The sequence below is a fragment of the Chiloscyllium plagiosum genome, unplaced genomic scaffold, assembly GCF_037043375.1.
Source record: "Chiloscyllium plagiosum isolate Xiang-an unplaced genomic scaffold, Cpla_swu_hap1 HiC_scaffold_17, whole genome shotgun sequence".
In the NCBI taxonomy this organism is placed as follows: Eukaryota; Metazoa; Chordata; class Chondrichthyes; order Orectolobiformes; family Hemiscylliidae; genus Chiloscyllium; species Chiloscyllium plagiosum.
The window spans coordinates 59,949,012-59,974,651 of NW_028270155.1; the positions used below are offsets into that span (position 1 = coordinate 59,949,012).

General features: G+C 42.2%; 1 pseudogene across 1 annotated transcript; it reads left to right on the forward strand.

The window, feature by feature from the left end:
- The first annotated feature begins 6,426 nt into the window (after positions 1-6,426).
- LOC148147360 (metallothionein pseudogene) lies at positions 6,427-7,653 on the forward strand (annotated as a pseudogene). Its single transcript, XR_015759899.1, has 3 exons — positions 6,427-6,631; positions 6,850-6,927; positions 7,376-7,653. The product of XR_015759899.1 is annotated as a metallothionein pseudogene (transcript).
- Positions 7,654-25,640: the final 17,987 nt, after the last annotated feature.

Sequence of the window (25,640 nt, forward strand, 5' to 3'; positions counted from 1 at the left end):
CGTGGTGGAGTGGACTGGATGGGCCAAATGGCCTTACTTCCACTTCCATGTCTTATGGCCTTATGGAAATCAAAGATATTCAGGACAGTTATAGCTGTAAAGTGGAGTTGTGTGAACAACCAGATCAGGCATGCTTTATTCAATGGCCACAGACCCCTACCGGCCAAATCGCCGACTCCTACTGCAAACTTGAATGGAGTGGGGGGACGGGAGTGTTGGTTGGTGTATAATTTTCAAAGGTGGAAGTCCAATAAGAGGCCGTTCAACACAGATGTAACTGCTGCTTTGAATTGCAGGTATGGGAGAGAGAAACTAATTCTATCTTTCCACTTGTTTCTTCTTAATGAACGGCAGAGCCGGTCTGGCACTTTGGAATTTTGATGTCAACACGCATAATTAATTGGGATTAAACAATCATTATTTGAACCAACTGTTGCCCTTGAGAATATAGTTCAGCATGAAGATTCTTGTCAGTTAGTCGCTTACAGCTTCACCATTAAGTTTTCAAATGGTCCAAATTATTTCTATAGCATGAGTTGGGTGTTACATTAAGATAAAATCATACAGAACATGGGACAATTAAAAGAACGGAAAAGAAAGATTTGCATTCTTAAAGCTCTTTTCGTTACCCTTGCATGTCTCATAGCACTTTAGAATTATAGGCAATTTGCATTCAGCAAGCTCTCACAAGCAGCAATATCGTAGTGACCAGTCAATCTGTTTTATGTTCTTGAAGGTTAAATATCGGCCATGGATTATTCCTCCACCCTCTTTTGAAATAGGGACATAAGATCTTTTGAATGCTAAACTGCTGCCTGAGCTGGCTGCTTGAGAGAATGTAAAAACACCTCTGGCAGTGTGGCACTTCTTCAGCTCTGGAGTGTTAGCCTGAATTCTTGTGGAAACCCAGGAGTTGGATTTGAACATGGATTTTTCTGACTCAGATGCAAGATTGCTGTCAACCATTGCACAATAAATGCTGGCGTAACGCATCAATTTAAACACTTCAGTGTATTAAAGCACAAACATTCATAAAGTCCAGTCAACTAACTCAGAAGAAAGATGCTCCATTCATTAAACTTGTAAAAGTGCAATAACTAACAATTTAAATCTGATATTACATATAAAGTGTGGCATTTTTCATTTCCATTCAACACTTAAACGTTACGGTGCCATGCTACACTTAAAATTACATATTACATTTACAAGATACAGCAGTTACATTTCACGCCAAATGTTTTCTGGTCCATAGAGGTTGAGAGCTTTATCCATGGGTTTGAGTCCAACATTGTACTAAGGTGGGAGGGCCTTAAATGGTAGCTTTATTATATTGGGCCTTTGCAGCAGCTGTTTCAAGCTTCAGGAGTCTCTGAGCATTTCATTTTGATGTGTAACCCTTCATCAGGAACAGCGTGGCAAAACATAGAGCACATTTCATCAAATTGATTGTTCTTCACCAGCATCTTGCTCTGCATCCCAGGCAACAGTTCACCATGTGAATGAACTGCTTTTGAAATGGCCGTCTTTGTATCAGCAAAAGAAAACCTATTTCATTGTGCTATGGTAGTCTCATTCACTTTATTTAATAAATGATAGTTCTAAAGAGATCTGGATGTTTCGGGAATGAGCTGGCATCATAGAATTATAGAATCCCAACAGTGTTGAAGCATTCAGCCCATCAACTCCACACCAACCATCAAAATAGCATGCCAAACAAATCCACCCACCCATACACCCTATCCCTGTAACGCAGCATTTCCAATGTCTAGTCCACCTTGCCTGCACATCCCTGGACAATCATGGAACGTTTCATCAGATTATGTTTTAAACCATAGTGCCATCTGGTGTGATCTGGTGGAAGAGGTGTTCTGTGGAGCTTGAACAGTGTAAGATGCAAAATCTTCAATGAAATTGACCACAGATAGGATTGCTGAGCTCTTCAGACATAACATAGAAATTGAATGACAGTTTTGTGGATGTGTATGTTTGTGTGGGGTGGAGTTGTTTAAGGTAATCACGATTATTGCAGTTTACCTTTCACATGTCATTAATAAATAATGAGTTTTCAATATTACGGTTCTCCCTATGTGAGGTACATGCAGGCTCTTAACACTGGTTGTCTCGTGGCTTAGTTCTTGACGCAGTAAATCTGATTACTCAGTCTGGAATGCTCAGCTTCACATTTGGAGATGTCTATCGTTTGTTGCTGTCTGATCATTGTCTTCCTCTGAGTTGTCCAACATTAACTAAAACTCCATACTTGTCATTCCCTAGATCATTTGTTTTTAACTCCCATATTGAAAAATACTCACTAAAATTGTCAATACTTTTCACAAGTTTAGTTCTGTCACGTTGAGAACTTCAGTGACATCTTTCTGCTTCAGCACCTTGTGTGCTTTACAAACCGTTCTCTAAGATAATACCGTTTAACTTATGCATCTTCAAGTTCTTGCAATATTCCAGTTTTGGCAAGCCAAATCTGACCTCTCAACCAATGATTTCAAGGAGTAACTTACACACACATAACCGATCCTGACCAACTGCAGTTTCAGCACGTTGAGTTGGGCAGTGGCATCTTACAACTTTCATAAAATCATGGTGTCATGACCATCAACTTACATTTGAAAATAAAGGGTGATGTAAGTTGGATTGGCACCTCAATGACAAATTTTGCACCTGTGTCCACTGGGGTGATGTTCCCCCATGCCCAAACGTTAATTTCATATGATATCTTCAGTTTATTGATGTTGTCAAATGTAGTGATAACAGATAATGCATGAAAGCAACTATACAGTCCAGGGAGACAAGTGATCAATCACAAGTAAACTTGAGCACTACAAACAATTTCTCGTTCTGATTCTGTTTTCTGACAAGAATTAATCTCCTTTTCTCAGTAGTGTCCACAACTTGCAATTACATCACAGTTTACATTGAGTAAAATGCCAAATGTACTTCACAGGAGTGACATCAAACAAACACCAAACTACCTAGGGTAGCATAAAGGCAAGCCAACGAACAAGTATCTTAAAGAGTACAAATAAATCGACAGATGGAAAGATTTAAGGATCAAGTTTGAAAGATTATGGTCTGACAGCCATAGATATGACCATCAATTGCAGAAATATATGAGAGGACAGATATTAAAGAGTGCAGAGTTGTTAGAGTGTTATCTTAGTGGATGCTAGAGAGGCAATAAGAATCTCAGTTACTGATGAGTTTTAAAACAAGAATAGAATTTGACAATATTGGCAGCTAAAACATTGTTGAAAAATGTGTTGCTGGAAAAGTGCAGCAGGTCAGGCAGCATCAAAGGAGCAGGAGAATCGATGCTTTGGGCTAAAACACTGTGCCAAAATATCTGGATAATGGATTGTGAGTGTTTTGTGTCTTTGTCCTCTCCTCTCAGGTTGCTGCTCTTGCTGTCCTGCAGCATGCACCAACTGTGCCAATGGCTGTGTGTCTATTCTCCTGCCTTCTCCCCATATCCTTCAAGCACTTTGTTCGTCAAAAATCTGTTTCTCTCAGAGACACTCAACGACTTGCCCTCGACAGACGTCTGTGGCCATGCTTTCCACAGTTTCCCCACAGACTGTCTCACCATTTCCAATCTATCTTCTAAACTGAAGACAACACTCCAGCTGCTTTGTGACTGGTGTTTTATACAGGATTAATGTAATCTCCCTATTCCTGGACTCGACACCATTCCTACCTTATCACATGCTCATAGGCAAGTGACTGAGGTGTCAGTGGGGGAGAGCTTTGTGGCCAGTCATCATGATTGTATTAGTTTTAAAATAGTTAAGGAAAATCGTTAACCTGATCTGAAAGTTTAAGTTCGAAATTGGAAGAGAGCCAATGCTATGGTGTTCAGCAAGAGCTTTCAGAATTTGATTGGGGCGGATATTCGCAGGACGGCTGGGAAGTGGGAGGCCTTGAAAAATGAGGTAATGAAAATCCAGGCACAGTATGTTACTGTTAGAATGAAGCTCAAGGTGTAGGGAATGCTGGAGAACTAGCAAAATTGAGGCCTGGTCAAGAAATAAGGAGACATGTGATAGATATAGACAGGAGCATAAGGGAAGGAGGAGTAGACTCAAGAGGGAAACCAGGAGCGCAAAAAGAGAACATGAGAGATAGCTTTGTAAAATAGGCTAAAGGAGAATCCAATAAGATTCTACAATTACATTAATGCCAAATGAGTAACTAGTGTGTAAATGCAGCCCTTTAAAGATCAACAAGGCTGGTTGTGGGTGGAACCGCAAAAGATGGGTGAAATGTTAGAAGAACACTTCACATTCGTATTTAGTGTGGGGAAGGATATGGAAGGTAGAGAACGTTTACAAGGAAATCTTGAATCCTTGAAAAATGTTCATGTTGCAGATGAAGCACTGGACTTCTTAAAATCCATAAATAAATTCCCAGGACCTGCTCAGGTGCACTCCAGAACTTTGTGGGAAGTTAGGGAAGTGACTCCTGAGCCCCTTGCTGAGATATATGTATCATCACTAGCTATAAGTGAGGAGCTGGAGATTGGAGGTTGGCTTGTGTGGTACCATTATTGAAGAAAGGTGGTAAGGAAATGTCAGGGAACTGTAGACTGGTGAGCCTGGTGTCAGTGGTGGGAAAGTTGTTGGAGGTCTTTCTAAGAGGCAGGTTTTGCATGTACTTAGAAAGGCAAGGAATGATGAAGCGTCATTAACTTGGCTTTGTTTGTGGGAAATCGTGACTCAATAACGATTGAGTTTTTTGAAGAAGTGACAAAAAAGATTAATGAAGGCAAGGCAGTGGATACTGTCAATATGGACTTCATCAAGATATTCAAAAAGGTTCTGCATTGTCGACTGTTTAACATGGTTAGATCACATGGAATAGAGGGAGAGCTGGCCATTTGGGCACAGATTGACTGGAATGTAGGAGACAGGCTCTTCGGCACAACAAGTCCACACCGACCCTCCGAAGAGCAACCCACCCAGACCCAGTCCCCTACATTTACCCCTTCACCTAACACTACGGGCAATTTAGCATGGCCAATTTACCTGACCTGCACATTTTTGGACGGTGGGAGGGAACCAGAGCACCTGGAGGAAACCCACACAGACATGGGGAGAATGTGCAAACACCACACTGACAGTTGCCTGAGGCGGGAATTGAACCCTGGTCTCTGGCGCTGTGACGCAGCAGTGCTAACCACTGTGTTCTTGTACATGTTATTGATTGCATTAACCATAGCAACCCTCTCTTTTATGTCTTTATAAAATTGCACCAAGTTAGTTAAGCATCACCTTCCCACAGGGTGCAATTCTGACTCGACCTGATTAACTGATATTTGTCCATATTCGTATTAATTTTATCGCAAATTGTTATTACCAGAAGTTTCCACACGTCCAAAGTTGAACTGATTGGTCTGTAATTGCTGGGCATACCCTTTTTGAACAAGGGGGTAATTTTGCAATTCTCCCATCCTCTGGTACTAATCCCAACTTGAGGGAGGTCTCCAGGTTTGCTCAGGAATGGGAGATCAGGAAGTAGTGAGCAATGAGGGAGATAATAAACGGCTCAGAAAAGGAGAAGGGGGAAATGGGCAGACACGTGACAATTAAGTGAAACCAAAGAACAGGGACACACAGAGCTGGGAATGATACAATGGACGAAATCGATTTGTCGAGGTTTCCATCATTCACCCGGACTCTGTTTTTCTTTTCCTTTTTTTAGTTTATAAAACAATCCACAGTTTACAAAACAGTCACCACTACCAGATGTAAACGGAGATAACAGCAATTTTACAAGGGAGAGGAATGGCAAAGCCAGGCCCCAAACCCTCCCGGTCAACCAGTTTTCAGGGAAATGTGGACAAACCTCAAATCCACTTTCACTCATAAAACAGTGACAATGACATGTACATAAGACAGTCCAAAGACAGAGAAGACAGTGCGTAAAATACAGACCCCACCCCCGAGCCCTGTCTCTGTTAATAGTTGGGGAGGTTCCGGATCCCTTTTACACACAGAAAGGTGGACAAGCAGCAAAGACTGACCCACTCCTGTATGTTGGTTGTGAGACACATCGCCTCCAACACAGACACAGCTCAGATACTGATAATTTGTCCTATATTTCGATTCTCTTTGTTTGTATGTTCTTTCATTTTTTTTTCATAACCAATCAATTCAACCTCTTATTAGCCCAGAAATCTTGTGAAACTAATTCATTTTAAATCGTAAAAGTATTTCATCTGGGAGAAAGGAAATGATAAGTGAGGCGATGGACAGAGTGCAGACCATGTCTACCCTGAGCCCTGCAGTGTGGTTTCACTCACTCTCCAAATATTTCCCATCACAGGATCTCTATATGACACTGATTGAGAAATCCCTTCGGGCCGTGTTGTGAATGAAGGAAGCGGCTGCAATTCAAACCTCCAGCCGCTGACTCACTCCGAAGGGCCGTGTGCATTCAGGTAGCGCCGAGCCGCCCGTTGCCCGGTTTTGCAGCCGGTTCGCCTCCCATCACAAGCTCATAAAGCTCGGCTCGGCTTCAGCAAACGGCACAAGGTCGAGAAGCGCGGATTGGAGCCGGCTCGAAGCTGCAGAAGAAGTTGGTGAGATGTCGGACCCGAAGCCCTGTGTGTGCCTGGATGGTGAGTGGGGCTTGGTGCAGTGCTTTCAGCACAGTGTCCCAGTGCGGGACCTCAGTCTGACTGGGAGCCAGCAGCATTGCAGGGGGGCCAGGCTGCTTCTTCAACTCACTGCAGCCCAGGGCAATGGCACAAAGAGCCGGGCCCCGTGCCCAGCCCGTGCCTGGGGCCATTGCTGGGCGGTGCACACCACTCACTCTCTGTGTTTTTCCTCTTTTCAGGATCCTGCTCCTGTGAAAACACCTGCAGATGCTCCAACTGTCAATGTGCCACCAGCAAAGCTGGACGCTGCCAGAAAAGTGAGTCACTGGGACAGGCTTTCAAACTGCTCCCGTTCTATTGGTGTGACACATAGTCCTGGGCACAACTCACACAGGGACACCACAGACACATACATGATCCGGGATTACACCGGATTGAATTGCCATCCGATTTCTACAATGTCCAATCAGAAGAATCTTCAGACCAGAAGCTGCTGCTTAAAGCAACGTCTGAGGTTCCCATCGGAAAGCGCTGATCTTCTCGACTTCTCATTAGAAACCGTGTTGTGGAGATAGTGACAGGAACATCTTCCCTCAAACTGTCTCTCACTGGGATGTGCTGCTGAGCCTCTTCAGGGGGGTGACTGGGAGATGGGAGACAGACGGGTTTGTGAGGGAGGAGCTGTGTGCTGTCATGGGAGGCTGTGGGAGCTTTCAGTGAACGAATTGATTGTGAGTGATTTGTGTCTTTGTCCTCTCCTCTCAGGTTGCTGCTCTTGCTGTCCTGCAGCATGCACCAACTGTGCCAATGGCTGTGTGTGTAAAGTGAATACCTCTGAGAAATGTACCTGCTGCTCCTGAACAACACGCTCTTCAGACACAGTCTCTGAAAGATTGTCCATTTGTACTGTATTCCCCAAGCTGCATATTCGCTGCGCATGATTTGAATGATTTCAGGTCTACGTGAACTAATCTTAACAGCATGTGCTGATTTCGAAATTATCTTTTTTGTATCAGGATCAAATTAAACATCTTAATATTCTATGACAAGTGTCACGCAAGCTGTATTAATTGTATTTTACCTAATGAGGAGGAAGCGCTTACCGTATTAAGGAACTTGCACACCATGATTCCTGTTAGAAGCATTGCCATCGAGTCATGATTTGAAGGTGCCAAACTTAAAATTCACACAAGGCCAGGTTATAGCCCTACAGGTTTAATTGGAAGCACGCGAGCTATCAATAGACAATAGACAATAGGTGCAGGAGTAGGCCATTTTGCCCTTCGAGCCTGCACCACCATTCAATATGATAATGGCTGATCATCCTTCATCAGTATCCTGTTCCTGCCTTATCTCCATAGCCCTTGATTCCACTATCCTTGAGAGCTCTATCCAACTCTTTTTTTAGATTAGATTACTTTACAGTGTGGAAACAGGCCCTTCGGCCCAACAAGTCCACACCGAACCGCTGAAGCGCAAACCACCCATACCCCTACATTTACTCCTTACCTAACACTACGGACAATTTAGCATGGTCAATTCACCTGACCTGCACATCTTTTGGACTGTGGGAGGAAACCGGAGCACCCGGAGGAAACCCACGCAGACACGGGGAGAATGTGCAAACTCCACACAGTCAGTCGCCTGAGGCAAGACTGGGCCTCCACTGCCTTCTGGGGCAGAGCATTCCACACAGCCACCACTCTCTGGGTGAAGAAGTTTCTCCTCATCTCTGTCCTAAATGGTCTACCCCGTATTTTTAAGCTGGGTCCTCTGGTTCGGCACTCACCCATCAGCGGAAACATGTTTCCTGCCTCCAGAGTGTCCAATCCTTTAATAATCTTATATGTCTCAATCAGATCCCCTCTCAGTCTTCTAAACTCAAGGGTATACTAGCCCAGTCACTCCAGTCTTTCAGCTTAAGGTAGTCCCGCCATTCCAGGAATTGACCTCGTGAACCTACTCAATAGCCAGAATGTCTTTCCTCAAATTTGGAGACCAGAGCTGCACACAATACTCCAGGTGTGGTCTCACCAAGACCCTGTACAGCTGCAGAAGAACCTCTTTGCTTCTATACTCAATCCCTCTTGTTATGAAGGCCAGCATGCTATGAGCCTTCTTCACTACCTGCTGTACCTGCATGCTTACCTTCATTGACTGGTGTACAAGAACACCCAGACCTCTTTGTACTGTCCCTTTACCTAAATTGATTCCATTTAGGTAGTAATCTGCCTTCCTGTTCTTGCCACCAAAGTGGATAACCATACATTTATTCACATTAAAATGCATCTGCCATGCATCTGCCCACTCACCTAACCTGTCCAGGTCGCCCTGTAATTTCCTAACATCCTCCTCACATTTCACCCTGCCACCCAGCTTAGTATCATCAGCAAATTTGCTAATGTTATTATGAATACCATCTTCTATATCATTAATATATATTGTAAAAAGCTGCGGTCCCAGTACTGATCCCTGTGGTACCCCACTGGTCACTGCCTGGCCATTCCGAAATGGAGCCATTTATCACTACTCTTTGTTTCCTAATAGCCAACCAACGTTCAATCCAAGTTAGTACTCTGCCCCCAATACCATGTGCCCTAATTTTGCTCACTAACCTCCTATGTGGGACTTTATCAAAAGCTTTCTGCAAGTCCAGGTACACTACATCTACTGGATCTCCCTCATCCATCTTCAGAGTTACATCCTCAAAAAATTCCAGAAGAGTAGTCAAGCATGATTTTCCCTTCATAAATCCATGCTGACTCTGACCTATCCTGTTACTGCTATCCAGACGTGTCGTAATTTCATCCTTTATAATAGACTCCAGCATCTTTCCCACCACTGAGATCAGACTAACTGGTCTATAATTTCCTGCTTTCTCTCTCCCACCTTTCTTAAAAAGTGGTACAACATTAGCCACCCTCCAATCTGCAGGAACTGATCCCGAATCTATTGAACTCTGGAAAATATTCACCAACGCATCCACGATTTCTCGAGCCACCTCCTTCAGTACCCTGGGATGTAGACCATTAGGCCCCGGGGACTTATCAACCTTCAGACCTAACAGTCTCTCCAACACCAATTCCTTGCAAATATAAATTCCCTTCAGTTCAGGTCCTTCAGCCACTGTTACCTCCGGGAGATTGCTTGTGTCTTCCCCAGTGAACACAGATCTGAAGTACCAATTCAATGCATCTGCCATTTCTTTGTTCCCCGTAATACATTCCCCTGTTTCTGTCTTCAAGGGTGAACTGAAAATGTGTTGCTGGAAAAGTGCAGCAGGTCAGGCAGCATCCAATGAGCAGGAGAATGAGGAAACTGGAGAAATCTGAGTTCATCCCTTGTGGTTGGAGGGTTCCTAGGCAGAAGATGAGGTGCTCTTCCAAGGGATGAACTCAGATATCTCCAGTTTCCTCATTTCCCCTCCCCCCACCTTGTCTCAGTCCCAACCTCAAACTCAGCACCGCCTTCCTAACCTGCAATCTTCTTTCTGACCTCTCCGCCCTCACCCCCATTCCGACCTATCACCCTCACCTCGACCTCCTTCCACCTATCGCATTTCCAACGCCCTCCCCCAACTCCCTCCTCCCTACCTTTTATCTTAGCCTGCTGGACACACTTTCCTCATTCCTGAAGAAGGGCTCATGCCCGAAACGTCGATTCTCCTGCTCCTTGGATGCTGCCTGACCTGCTGCGCTTTTCCAGCAACACATTTTCAGCTCTGATCTCCAGCATCTGCAGTCCTCACTTTCTCCTCTGTCTTTAAGGGCCCAATTTTAGTCTTAACCATTTTTTTGCCTTTCACATACCTAAAAAGCTTTTACTATCCTCCTTTATATTTTTGGCCAGTTTACCTTCGTACTTCATTTTTTCTCTGCGTATTTCCTTCTCAGTAATCCTCTGTTGTTCTTTAAAAGCTTCCCAGTCCTCCGTTTTCCCACTTATCTTTGCTATGTTATCAATTTTCTCTTTTAACTTTATATGTTTCTTAACTTCCCTCGTCAGCCATGGCCACCTATGCCTCCTCCTAGAATCTTTCTTTCTTTTAGGAATGAACTGATCCTGCATCTTCTGCATTATACACAGAAATATCTGCCATTATTCCTCCACTGTCATTCCTGCTAAGGTATTGCACCATTGAACTTTGGCCAGCTCCTCCCTCATAGCTCCATAGTTCCCTTTATTCAACAGAAATATTGTCACTTCCGATTGTACCCTCTCCCTCTCAAATTGCAGATTGAAGCTTATTGTATTATGGTCACTACTTCCCAATGGCTCCTTCACTTCGATGTCCCTGATCAATTCTGTTTCATTGCACAATACCAGATCCAGAATTGCCTTCTCCCTGATAGGCTCCAGCACCAGCTGTTCTAAGAATCCATCTCAGAGGCATTCCACAAAGTCTCTGCCTTGAGGTCCAATACCATCCTGACACTCCCAGTCTACCTGCATGTTGAAATCCCCATAACAACTGTAGTAATATCTTTGCGACAGGCCAATTTCAGCTCCTGATTCCACTTACATCTGACATCCAGACTACTGTTTGGGGGCCTGTAGATAACTCCCAAGAGGGTCTTTTTAACCCTTAGAATTTCTCAGCTCTATCCACACTGACTCTACATCCCTTGATTCTATGTCCCCCCGCGCAAGGGACTGAATATCATCCCTTACCAACATGGCCACCCCACCCCCTCTGCCCGTCAGTCTGTCCTTACGATAGCACGTGTATCCTTGAATATTCATTTCCCAGGCCCTGTCGACTTGAAGCCACGTCTCAGTTATCCCCACAATATGGCTCCTTCATCAGGTGGTTGTGGACTAACTTTGCCATCTAGTGGACAAGTTTAAAGTAATTGGAGAATCGACATTTCAGGCATAAGCCCTTCCTGAAGAAGGGCTTATGCCCGAAACGTCGATTCTCCTGTTTCCTGAAGAAGGGCTTAGGCCTGAAACGTCGATTCTCCTGTTCCCTGGATGCTGCCTGACCTGCTGCGCTTTTCCAGCAACACATTTTCAGCTCTGATCTCCAGCATCTGCAGACCTCACTTTCTCCTCAAGTTTAAAGTAATTGGCAATGGAGCCCATTGTGGGGAACGGTGAAGTAAATTATTTCATGGTATGCTTGCATTTGCTTTTCTTAAAATAGTATTCACGTGAGAACAAAGCTCAGGTACTGTGCTGCTTAGCTTCCTACCCCCACGCCCATTTAAGATGTGACTTTATTACTCTGAAGCATTGCAGAGATGGATCACTCAATCTCTTCCTGGGCAAGAGGGTTAATTTCTCAGGCCGGTTTGGGCAAGTTGAGTCTTCATCAGTTGAGAAGAATGAGAGTGATTTTATTCAAAGATCCTCAAGAGACTTGACTGTGTGGATGCTGAAAGGATGCTTGCCTTTGAGGGCGATTCTAGAAGCAGAGTGCAGTTAACAATTAGGACTGTTCAAATTAAGGCAAAGAGGAAGAGTCTTTTTTTCTGATTTAGGAGTCTATTGGCTTCTCTTCCGCAGATAGCAGCGGAAGAAGCGTTTTTGAATATTTTTAGTTTGGGGCGCAAATAATTCTTGACTAACAAGGAAATCCAAGATTTTCAGGAAGGTGTAGCTGTAGAGTTGTGTGAACAACCAGATCAGGTATGCTTTATTCAATGGCCAGAGACCCCTACCGGCCAAATTGCCTACTCCTGCTGCAAACTCTAATGTTTGCACGTATGTTCTTACCGTTTCAAGCTCAAACCAGAAAGGGGAGTAGTTTGGGAATAGCTGTCATTTGCCAGAATCTTCCTTCTGGTACAGGATCCCAAAGTCAGGATCAAACCTGCACCGTGTTAACAATCCACTGACACAACCTTAGATGGATTGGCCAATTACTGGCCAAGTGCACCATTGAAACCTAGAAAAGGAAGTGGGGGATTGGAAGGGTGGAGGGGGAGATGTGGGTGAGTTTTCAAAGGTGGAGTACTGATAAGAGGCCCTTCAGTATTGAAGTAACTGTTGCTTGAAGTCGCAAGTATGGGAGAGAGAAGCTACCTCTATCTTTCCACATGTTTCTATTTAGTGAATAACAGAGCTGCTCTGGCACATTAACGATTCAGACTGAAGTAGGGTGAAATAAATCAAAACTTATTTTAGATTTAGATTTAAGGAAGCTGAACCACTATCTCTATGAGCAATTGGATTGTGGACTTAGTGTCAATGCATTGGATATCTACTATTAGAACACCAATTACTAAAATAGAGCAGAAGTCAACAGTGAACCATTTAATTTAATAAAATCAAAAGTTAGTTCAAATAATGATTACTTAATCCCCATGAATTATTTGTGTTGATGTCAAACTTCAAAGGAGGACTTTTCTAATTTTTTAAAATTACAAAACAACTTTACAAATTCCTGCTTTGTCCATGAATTTTCACCTTTGGGAAATATTCTTTGAGAATGGTTCACTGGTATTGCAAATTCAGGTGTGAACCATCCTTTCATTCATTTCCAATCAGGAAAATAATGATGCAGAGGAATGGAGAATAAATATTCATTTCTTGATATAGTTCACAGTCTGAAAGCTCTCCTCAAACCTCAGAATCTTTCATTGTGTGAAGGCTGGTAGCATTAAGTTTCTAATTTTGTTTTTACATTAATTTGAAAGTGTTGTAACTGTTGTAAATTCTTTCTGCACCAAATATTCAACACTCACTTCAAAAACCAACATCAAACTTGTTCAAATATGTGTGCAATAAAAAACTTTATTAGCATCATACATATTCAAGTACTTACACAGTAAACACTGCTAAATGTAACATATAATGACTGGCATGGTTTTAACCTGTCGACATGTAACCAATAAGGGTGTGGATTGTTTTGTTTTATGTCCGTGTTTGTGGAGGTTCAGAAAATCACTAGGTTGCAGGAAAATGAGGCAGAACATTTCTGTGGACATATCGCTAAATGTCATATCAGAATTGTTAGTAGTCACGATGTATGACAGCCTTATTCAGGATTCAGCATTTGACTGAGAATAAATATATTAATAGGGTATTTCCTGAGCTCCATGTCCTCGGTATCTAAATCCTGATGAGTTGTGTGCAGATATGAACTAGTTAAAATGTAAGATTTAATTTTGAAATGTTCATTTTACTTTTATCTGTGAATAAAATGAGCTGTCTCTTCTGGGTTGATAAGTGCCAATCTGTTACTTTGATGAGGGTTATTAGTGAACTCACTGTACCATGGAAGGAAGAATTTCAAATCCAAACAGGTGACATTGCATAAAAGTAGACTTGAAATCACTTCTTACCATCCACTGATATCTAGTTAAAGAGTTTGAACCATATGCTGATGGAGCAATTGGGGAATGATAGAGTGAATGCCTCGACTTAAAAAAAAAAATCATGGCTTATGGGCATTGCTGGCTGGGTCAACATTTCTTCCAATAATTATTTTCTTGATTGGAAATGAGTGAATGGATTGTTCACATCTGAATTCTCAATACCAGTGAACTCTCAAAGAATGTTTCCTCCTAGTGAAAATTCATGGAGAAGGCAGAAATTTGTAAAATTGCTGTAGTATTAAGAGATTATTTAGAAAATCCTCTTTGGCAATTTGATGTCAACACATAATTAATTGGGATTAAATAATCATTATTTGAATCAACTGTTGCCTTTTAAATATAGTTCAGCATGAAGACTCTTGTTAGTTAATCATTTACAGTTTCATAATTAAGTTTTCAAATAGTTCAAATTATTTTTATACAATGAGTTGGGTGTTACATTAAGAAATAATCATGCAAAACATGGGACAACTAAAAGAAAGGAAAAGAAAGACTTGCATTCATAAAGCACTTGCATGTCTCATAGCACTTTAGAACTATAGGCAATTTGCATTCAGCAAGCTCTCACAAGCAGCAATATCATAGTGACCAGTCAATCTGTTTTGCGTTCTTGAAGATTAAATATCGGCCATGGACAATTCCTCTGTTCTCCTTTGAAATAAGGGCATTGAATCTTTTACATTCTCTCAAACAGCCAGTGCAGGCATCAGTTTATCATTCAAAAGATAGCACCTTTGACAGTGTGGCACTTCTTCAGCTCTGGAGTGTCAACCTGAATTCTTGTGGAGATCCAGGAGTGAGATTTGAACCTGGAATTTTGTGACGCAGATGCAAAATTGCTGTCAACTATTGCATGCTGATGTAACGCATCAATTCAAACACTTTAGTGTATTAAAGCACAATCATTCATAATGTCCAGTCAAGCAACTCAGAAGAAAGATACTCCATTCATTAACCTTGTAAAAGTGCAATGACTAATAATTCAAATCTGATATTACATAAAGTGTGTGATAGTTCATTTCCTTTCAACATAATGCTTGCAACATTATGGTGCCATGCTACCCTTAAAATTACATGTTACATTTACAAGATACAGTAGTTACATTTCACGCTTAATGTTCTCTGGTCCATAGAACTTGAGAGCTTTATCCATGGGTTTGAGTCCATCATTGTACTAATGTGGGAGGGCCTTAAATGGTAGCTTTACCCCATTGGGCCTTTGCAGCAACTATTTCGAGTTTCTGGGGATCCTGAGCATTCCATTTTGAAGATGTGACCTTCATCAGGAGCAACGTGGCAAAACATAGAGCACATTTCATCAAATTGATTGCTCTTCACCGGCATCTCGGTCTACATTGCAGGCAACACTCAATCATGTGAATGTATTGCTTTTGAAGTGACCCTTTTGTATCTGAAAACAAAGCCTATTTCATTGTGGTATGGTAGTCTCATTCATATTACTGAATAAATGATAGTTCTAAAGAGATCTGGATGTTTAGGGAATGGGTTACATCCCGATCATTGAATCCCTACAGTGTGGAAGCAGATCATTTGGCCGATTAAGTCCACACCGACCCTCCGAAGAACATGCCACCCAGATCCAGCCACCCCTCCACCCTCCTCCTGTAACCCTGCATTTCCAATGGCTAATACACCAAGCCTGCACAATCAAGCAACATTTCATGAGATTATGTTTTAAAACCAAAGTGCCACCTGGTGTCATCCACTGGAAGAGGTGTTCTGTGGAGCTTGAACAGTGTGAGGTGCAAAATCTGCAATGAAATTGACCACAGATAGGATTGCTCAGCTGTTCAGAAATAACATAGAAATTGTATGTTAATTTTGTGTATGTGTGTGTCAGGTTTTTTTAAAAAAGATATTCACTATTGCTACTGTTTACATTCTGCACATCATTAGTAAATACAATATTATGGTTATCCCTATGTGAGGGACATGCAGGCTCACAACACTGGTTGTCCATGGCTTAGTGCTTGATGTAATAAATCCTACTACTCAGTCTGGAATGCTCAGCTTCACTTTTGGAGATGTCTCTAGTTTGTTGCTGCCTGATCATTGTCTTCCTCTGAGTTGTCCTACATTAACTAAAACTACATACTTGTCATTGTCTAGATCATTTGCTTTTATCTTCCACATTGGAAAATACTCACTAACATTTTCAATACTTTTCACAAGTTTATGTGTGATGTTGAGAACTTCAGTGACATCGTTCTGTTTCAGCACCTTGTGTCCTTTACAGACCATTCTCGAAGATAACACTTCAATTTATTCTTCTCCTAGCTCTTGCAACTTAACAGTTTTGCCAAGCCAAATTTGACCTCTCATCCATTGATTTCAGGAAACAACTTGGACACACACATAACCGATCCTGACCAACTGTGGATTTCAGCATGTTGAAGTGGACAGTGGCACCTATCAACTTTCGTACAATCATGGTGTCATGAAAACCATCAATGGCAGGATTTAAGTTTGAAAATGAAGGGTGATGTACAAAAGATTAGCACCTTAATGACAAATTTTGCACCTGTGTCCACTAGGGTGAGGCTCCCACCAACACTCCCAAAAGTTCATTTCATGCAAAATCTTTGGTTTATGGATGTTGTCATAAGTAGTGATAACAGGCCATGCTTTAAAGCAACGAATATAGTCCAGGGAGACAAGTGATCACAAGTACACTTGAGCACCTACAAACAATGTCTGGTTCTGATTCCAGTTTTTGACAGGAATTAATCTCCTTTTTTCAGCAGCAGCCCGCAACTTGCAGTTACATGACACTTTTAATTGAGTAAAAATACCCGAGGTGCTTCGCAAGAGCAATATTAAATCAGATTTAATACCAAACCACTTAGGGTAACACAAGGTAAGTCAAAGAAAAAGGTTTTACAAAGTATCTTAAAGAGCACAGCTAAGTCCAGAGATGGAGTGATTTAAGGACTGTGTTTCAAAGATTATGATCCAATACCTACAGATATAACTATCAATTGTAGAAATATACAAGAGGACAGATATTAAAGAGTGCAGAGTTGTTGGAGTGATATCTCACTGGATACTAGAGAGGCAGTAAGAATCTCAGTTATAGATGAGTTTGGAAACAGGAATGAGATTTGACAATTTTAGCACCTAAATTACAGTCAAAAGGTGTGGTGCTGGAAAAGCACAGCTGGTCAGGCAGCATCTGAGGAGCAGGAGAGTCGACAATTCGAGCATAAGCCCTTCATCTGGAAAGTTGCTTATACTCGTAAAGCTGACTCTCGTGCACCTTGGATGCTGCCTGACTGGCCATGCTTTTCCAGCACCACACTTTTTGACTCTGATCTCCAACATCTGCAGTTCCTCTCTCCCAGCTAAAACAGTACCAAAATATCCAAAGCAATAATTTATTTCTGGGTGTAACATAAATATGACATTTGACATTGAAAGTGAATATTTGCAGGGTGTAGCATTATCACTATGGCTGGCAGAAATTACTGCATTAAAGCAGGGCTGGGTTTTGAATCAGCAAAAACACGCATTTCTGGCACAGTCATCCTTTATTAGGCAATTAACCTGTCAAAGCATATCTCCCCGATTCAGATTACATGACCGTTCACATTGCTCTTTTTTGTCCAATTGTCAGTCTGTGATGAGTCAGTTCATTTTCACTTGGACAGTAATAGGATAGTCTTTGCACTCTGGGCTAAGGAGAGGAAACCATTAATCAAAGTAATCCGTGATTGCTATCAGAGACCCTTACTGGGAATATTCGTAAATCCAGCCAAAGCAGAATAAGATGGAATTTACCTGTGACATTTCACAAGGCAGTTATGGATGAGAATGGTCATTTGAATCATTGAACTCCATGAGAATCCAGAAAAAATCTCCACTTCCCCCAAAGACACGTCTTGTTGTCCATTCTATCATCCCGTGTGAAGAGGAACTTTACTTACAGTGTACAATACAGAAATAACTCATTGAACCCAACAAGCCTTGTGCTGCTGCCTATGTTCCACTCAAGTCTTGTCCCAATTTTCCTCATTTAAATCTATTATGTTAACTATCCAGTGTACAATTCTGGTCTCCCTCTTATAGGAAGGATGTTGTGAAACTTGAAAGGGTTCAAAAAAGATTTACAAGGGTGTTGCCAGGGTTGGAGGGTTTGAATTACAGGGAAAGGCTGAATAGGCTGGGGCTGTTTTCCCTGGAGCATCAGAAGCTGAGGGGTGACCTTATAGAGATTTATAAAATCATAAGGGGCATGGATAGGGTAAGTAGACAAAGTCTTTTCCCTGGGGTGGGGGATTCCAGAACTAAAAGGCATTGATTTAGGATGAGAGGGGAAACATATGAAAGGAACTGAAGGGGTAACGTTTTCATGCAGAGGGTGGTGTGTGTATGGAATGAACTGCCAGAGGAAGTACAACATTTAAAAGATATATCGGTGGAAATATGAATAGGAAGGGTTTTAGAGGGATACAGGCCAGGTGCTGGCAAATCTCATCAGCATGGACAAGTTCAACTGAAGTTTCTGTACTGTACATCTCTATGACTCTAGTCCCTTCTCACTCATATGCTTGTCTGTTTTCCCCTTAAATGCACCTATACTATTCACATTGACCAGTGCCTCTGGTAGAACACTCCACATTCTCACCACAATTTTGAATTTCCTCATGTTACTTGGTGATGACCTTATGTTAATAGCTTTTGGTTCCCAACAAGACAAAACATTGTCTCTACATTCGCTCTGTCAAGATCTTTCATAATTTGAAAGGCCTTTATTAGGGCACTGCTCGGCTTAAATCTTTCAAGAGAAAGAGACTCAGTCTGTCAAACCTTTTCTGATATGGATATTCATATATCCCTTTGTATATCTTCTCCATATTTTCTTTAGTATCTCTGTACTTTTTATGATATGATGGCAAAATTGCACACGGTACACTTCAGACTGCTACAGAACAGAGGGATCTGTGAGTCTTCATGCAAAATTACAAAAAGCTAGCATTCAAGTCCAGCAGATAATAGAGAAGGCAAATAGAATATTGCCCAATATTTCAAATGACGTGGAATTTGGAAGTAGGGCAATTTTGCTAAAATTAGACAAGGCACTAGTGAGACCACAGCTGGAATTATATCAACAGTTTTTATTCCCCTTATCTCAGGACAGATAACCTGGCATTGGAGGCAGTCTAAAGAAGGCCCATTAGACTGCTGTGGAGGGACTGTTTTATAAGAGATTGAGTAGGTTGGGCATGTACTCATTGAAGTTTAGAAGGATGAGAGATGGCTTCTTTGAAATGTACAAGATTCTTACGGAATTTGACAGGGAAGGATGTGGAAATGTTGTTTCTCTTTGAAGGAGAGTTTAGAATCAGAGGACATAACTTCTGAATGTGGGGCCACCCCTTTAAGACAGAGATAGGGAGGAGTTTCTTCTCTCACAGGGAGGTACATTTGTATCTCCCTGTGAGAGAGGTACTTCACCACAGAGGGTATAGAGGCTGGGTCATTAAGCAAGGAAATCGAAGATAATGTGGAAAATGGAAGGGAAGCGGAGTTGAGGATTATCAGATCAGCCGCGATCACATTGAATGGTAGAGTTGACCTAATGGGCTGAATGGCCTATTCTGCTCCTATGTCTTATGGTAGTTTCTTTTCCTTCCAGTCATCTGCATCAAATTTCATTTGCCATTATTCTAACCACCCATATACCCTGGATATTGCAATAAATAAATGATGATGTTTTCTGATATTGCCGTTGTTAAACACTTAATTGGACAGCGATTTCTGGTACTCATGCATGCACAGATAAACATGGAAACCTGAAAGTTGCTGTTAAAGATGCCCTACTTCCCCACGATCTAGACAATAATGGTATTTCACTGAAATACTCAAAACTAAAACTTAGGTCTTGTTCATTCCAAAGTAAGCAATTTTTAAAAATATATGACTGGTCTCAATTACTTTTGAATAACCTCTCTTGTACTGAAAAAATACCTTTGATAGCTGCAGAATGGAGGTATTGCAGTGGATATTATCCTTGCCTCTGAGCCATAAACTCTAGAATTAAATCCCATTCCAGAATTTGATTACAGGTGTGAGAGAAGGATAAATTCCTGGTCAGGTATGTGATGGAATGAAAGTTGGTGGCCCTATTATAGTACAATTGGATAGCAATACTTCAATGATGACAATGTAAATGGTGATGCTATTCTGACATCAGCACAGCACAAGAAAGAGAAACAAGTGATTGAGACAATAAGAGGGGCAAAAGAGAATTTCTGTGCTGGAGAGCTGCATTCAGTATAACATATAGTCTAAATAAAGAGTTTATTGCATTATAGAGAGTGAGAGAACCTTACTCTAAGTTAAGGAAAAAGTAGGGATGCAAGGCACTCAGAGCAGCAGCAGCCTAATAAAGTTGTTTAGCCTCTAAGAGAGCAATTGCAGACAACCAACATCCTATAGAACTAAACAAGTTGAATTTGCAAAGTCACAATGAGTAACCAACTGTCTGTTAGAGAAACATGATAACTGGATTTAGATGTAACAGTCCAAGGCATGGCGACATCCATCGTTATCCTGCACACGAATATGTACATTACCATAGAAACATGCACTCCTTTTTTGGAGTTGGGGAGTGGGGTTGGGCACAGTAATTGTCTCAGTTGCTTAGAGTGGCCTGCTGTGGGTAAGGTGCCAGTTACTCAGACTTCATTTCCCTTTCTGGTTAGGTTGGATTCCAGAATTGCTTGTTTGTTTAGATGTGGTGGAGGTCATGGTGTTGGGGGTCAGATCCACATTGAGGCATAAAATTTACAAAGTTGCAGAATCTCTTTTGTTCAGATTTTAATTTTTGATGGAGATGCCACAAAATCAAATGTTATCATAACTTTTTCAGTCTGTTGGTTTTTTTTAAAAAAAATGTCTATTCATTAACCTCCCTTTCCCTCACTTTATTTTATTTTCTGCATATAATCCGGTATGGAATTTAACATTTATTTCATGGAAAGCATATCCTGCGATGTAGAATCAACATTACTGTTCTTTAATAGTGTTTATTTATTATCACATTTTATTCGAGTTCAAGGAAGTAACTGTGCAAAGGAAATAAAGCATGCGAAAAAGAAGGAAGAACTGTTGGGGCCACATGAACAGGTTCACAGCTTAATTGTGCTGAGGCAACAAAATCTATAGACACACTTTCGACCTTGGTTATAAAGTATTTCACACAAAGGTCAACAGTGCCACAACATGTGACTACAAGTTGAAAGACACATTTCTGATAGGTAAGCAGGTTACACCTTTTGTCTGTGTGCCAAGTACTTTGAGCCCACTCTGTGCATACAGGTAACACACCCCACGTTAATGTGTGCAAAATATTATTTCCTGCACAGGCTTGTTTGTGGTGCAATCTAGGTGCTTGCAGCTTCTCACATCAGGTGCTCCTGACGTTATATTTCTGATGACTTACTGAATATTTTGATGCCTGTGCTTTAAGCTTCACATAGTAGCCCATTTAACCAGGACAGCTACAATTTGCTGTTGCAGAAACTTGTTAATAAATTATACACTTATTAAACTGATACATTTATTATTAGGCTAGAGAGGGGTCAGGAAGTTGCCAGGAATGGAGGGTTTGAGTTATAAGGAGAGGCTGGTTAGGCTAGGAAAACTTTCACTGGAGCATAGGAGGTTGAGGGATGGCTTTATAGGGTTTTATGAGGGGCATAGATAAGGTGAATAACAGGGATCTTTTTCCTAGGATGGGGGAATCCAAAATTAGAAGGAATATTTTTAAGGTGAGAGGAGAAAGCTTTAGAAAGGACATGAGAGAGTGGTTCATGTGTGGAATGAACGGCCAGAGTAAGTGGTAGATATAGGTGCAGTTACAACACTTAAAAGACTTTTGGGTAAGTTCATGAAAGGAACGGTTTAGAGGGATAGATTAGTTTGGGAACATGGTTGGCATGGACTAGTTGGACTGAAGGGTTGACTCTATGAACTGAGTCAACCAAAGTTAGTGCTGTGACCATACAAATGACTGGAGATTGTAACTACTCTCTTAGGGAATATGAGGAGAGAAGACACTGACCTTAGTAATAATAACAATTCTGCCAAGACAGACAAAAGGAGGACATGTAGTTTATAGAGTTAAATATGGAGAATGAACATGCTGCATGTTCGAGTTTTTATACAGAGGATAAGTGTATATGAGTGTCCCTTTGGGGGATTGTTTAAATTGGGTTGTGCAGTGTAATTGGGTCACTGACTTAAAATTCACTTTTGTTGCAGAGTTGAGAAGGATCAGAAACCATGAAAAACCTCTTGGGGGGGGGGGGGGGGGGGGTTTAAACTAACTCTGCAGGGGCATGGGAACCTAGACTGTAGCTTTAGGGTGCAGGACGTGGAGTGTAGGGAGGTTAGGAACATGGCATGAAAAACAGGAGCTGGTACTCCACAAGTTAAATGCCTTCCTCAGCATTCCCTGTTGACCAAGACAATGCCCCACTAGACTCATAGAAGTCACAGGTATCCCTTAGTCCTGAACACCAGACTTCAGTTTGTTAATGTCGTCAGTATGATCTGTATGGTAATGAGGTTACTCCTGGGTGAGATGAATATGAATGAAAGAAGAGATTGAATTCTCCTTTCTGTGACAGATTTGGTAATCTGTGTCTGGCCGATGTGCAGGAACTGCTATCTAATCTGGTTCTTTTTTTTCCTTTGCTCACCCCCTGCCCTTACGTATAACAGTACATCCCAGAGGACTTCAGATGCAGATTATCAAAGAAAATTTGACACTGAATCACGGTGAACTATTCGAGCAGGTATCCAAAAAACCGAGTCAAAATGTTGAATTGTAACCAGCTTCCAAACAAGGAAAGGGACGTAGAGTTTATACTCAGGGCTACCAATAGCTGAGCGATTAAAATCAGGAATATGTAAGAGACCAAATTTAAACAAGTATAGAGGCGCTGTAGGGTTTTGGGGAAGAAGGTGTTTATAGACATAGGGAGGAGCAACGCCCCAGAAGGATTTGTAAACAAGAATGCAAAGTTTAAAATTGAGGCATTGGCCACATGGGAACCAACGTAAGGTATCAAGCACAAGAATGGACGCTGGATGTGACTGGTTGAGTTACGACAGGGCCAGTTGATTTTTGGCTTGATCTGATGTGTGGGAAGGTTTCTTATGTTGCAACAGTGACTGAACCTCAAGAAATGAACTTCATTTGTTGTAGGTAAAAACAATGACAGCCAATGCAGGGACCCCCTGCGGCTGTTCCCCTCAAGAACAAGTATACCGTTTTGGATACTTGTGGGGGGGACGACTTACCAGGGGTAAGCAATGGGGTTCAGGCCTCTGACACGGAGCCTGTGCCTGTTGCTCAGAAGGGAAGGGTGGAGAAGAGCAGAGCAATAGTTATCAGGGACTCGATAGTTTCGGGCACAGGTAGGCGGTTTTGTGGGGGCGAGAGAGACTCATGTTTGGTATGTTGCCTCCCAGGTGCAAGGGTACGTGACGTCTCTGATCGTGTTTTCCGGGTCCTTAAGGGGGAGGGGGACCAGCCCGAAGTCGTGGTCCACATTGGCACCAACAACATAGGTAGGAAGAGGGCTGAGGATGTTAGACAGGCTTTCAGGGAGCTAGGTTGGAAGCTCAGAGTTAGAACAAACAGAGTTGTTGTCTCTGGTTAGTTACCCATGCCACGTGATAAAGAGTTGAGGAATAGGGAGAGAGAACAGTTAAATGTGTGGCTACAGGGATGGTGCAGGAGGGAGGGATTCTAGTATCTGGATAACTGGGGTTCTTTCTGGGGAAGGTGGGACCTCTATAAACAGGATGGTCTACACCTGAACCTGAGGGGCAGCAGTATCCTTGGGGGGAGGTTTGCTAGTGCTCTTGGGGGTGTTTTAAACGAACTCTGCAGGGGCATGGGAACCTAGACTGTAGCTTTAGGGTGCAGGACGTGGAGTGTAGGGAGGTTAGGAACATGGCATCAATCTCAAAGGAGGGTGCCTGTAAACAGGAAAGTGGCTTGAAGTGTGTATACTTCAATGCAAGAAGTATACAAAATAAAGTAGGTGAACTTGCAGCATTGCTTGTCAAAGATAGTATTAGAGCGGTGGAAAGGATGATGGATGAAGACTCGCCATCTGAGGTAGTTTGGGCTGAGGTTAGGAATAGGAAAGGTGAGGTCACCCTGTTAGGAGTTTCTACAGGCCTCCTAATAGTCCTAGAGACGTAGAAGAAAGGATTGCGAGGATGATTCAGGAGAAGAGTGAAAGTAATAGAGTGGTTGTTATGGAGGACTTTAACTTTCCAGATATTGACTGGGAAAGCTATAGCTCGAGTTCGTTAGATGGGTCGGAGTTTGTCCAATGTGTGCAGGAGGGTTTCCTGACACAATATGTAGACAGGCCAACAAGAGGTGAGGCCATACTGAATTTGGTTCTGGGTAACGAACCAGGCCAGGTGTTAGAATTGGAGGTAGGTGAGCATTTTGGGGACAGTGACCACAATTCGGTGACTTTTACTCTAGTGATGGAGAGGGATAAGTGTGCACTGCAGGGCAAGAGTTATAGCTGGGGGCAGGGAAATTATGATGCGGTGAGGCACGACTTAGGATGCGTGGCTTTGAAAAGTAGGCTTCAAGGGAAGGGCGCAATTGATATGTGGAGCTTGTTCAAGGAGCAACTATTGAGTGTCCTTGATAAGTATGTACCTGTCAGGCAGGGAGGAAAGGGTCATGTGAGGGAGCCGTGGTTTAATAAGGAATTGGAATCCCTTGTTAAAGGGAAGAGGGCGGCCTATGTAAAGATAAGGTGTGAAGGTTCAATTGGGGCAATTGAGAGTTATAAGGTAGCCAGGAAGGATCTGAAGAGAGAGCTAAGAGCAGCAAGGAGGGGACATGAAAAGTCCTTAGTTGGTAGGATTAGGGAAAACCCAAAGGCTTTCTATAGGTATGTTAGGAATAAAAGAATGACTAGGATAGGAATAGGTCCAGTCAAGGATAGTAGTGGGAAGTTGCGTGTGGAGGCTGAGGAGATTGGGGAGACACTGAATGAATACTTTTCGTCAGTATTCACTCAGGAACAGGACATTGTTGCCGGTGTGAATACTGAGTCACAATTAATTAGAATGGACGGCTTTGAGGTATGTAGGGAAGAGGTTTGGAAATTCTGGAAAGGGTGAAAATAGATAAGTACCCTGATGGCATTTATCCTAGGATTCTCTGGGAAGCAAGGGAGGAGATTGCAGAGCCATTGGCCTTGATTTTTATGTCCTCGTTGTCTACAGGAATAGTGCCAGAAGACTGGAGGATAGCAAATGTGGTTCCCTTGTTCAAGAAGGGGAGTAGGGATAACCCTAGTAACTATAGGCCGATGAGTCTCACTTCTGTTGTGGGCAAAGTCTTAGAGAGAATTGTAAGGGATAGGATTTATGAACATCTGGATAGGAATAATGTGATCAAGGATAGTCAGCATGGTTTTGTGAAGGGCAGGTCGTGCCTCACAAACCTTATTGAATTCTTTGAGAAGGTGACTAAGGAGGTAGACGAGGGTAAAGCGGTAGATGTGGTGTATATGGATTTTAGTAAGGCGTTTGATAAGGTTCCCCATGGTAGGCTACTGCAAAAAATACGGAGGTATGGCATTGAGGGTGAGTTGGAGGTTTGGATTAGGAATTGGCTGGCTGGAAGAAGACAGAGG